This window comes from Macrobrachium nipponense, chromosome 42 (assembly GCF_015104395.2).
Source record: "Macrobrachium nipponense isolate FS-2020 chromosome 42, ASM1510439v2, whole genome shotgun sequence".
Classification (NCBI taxonomy): domain Eukaryota; kingdom Metazoa; phylum Arthropoda; class Malacostraca; order Decapoda; family Palaemonidae; genus Macrobrachium; species Macrobrachium nipponense.
The window spans coordinates 1,319,279-1,319,533 of record NC_061103.1 but is presented as its reverse complement, the minus strand read 5'-3'; positions in this window follow the sequence as shown (position 1 = coordinate 1,319,533).

Sequence of the window (255 nt, the reverse complement as noted above, 5' to 3'; positions counted from 1 at the left end):
TACAGATATACAGGTTATAGACACTAGCACAAAGCTCATTCATTCTTGGTTGTTTATGGTTGGTCAAATAGATCTTTGCTTGGAATAAGCAGCATTTCCTTGCATTTTTTAGGAACATTTCGTATTGTCCTCTGTAGTTGGACCCTTAACCTCATATGGGATACGGCCTCCCTACCTGCTTCAGTCTTAACTACATTGTTCGACATTAATTGATTTTCAGTCTTTTGATTCTGTTTCTCGAAGAAACAGGCCATG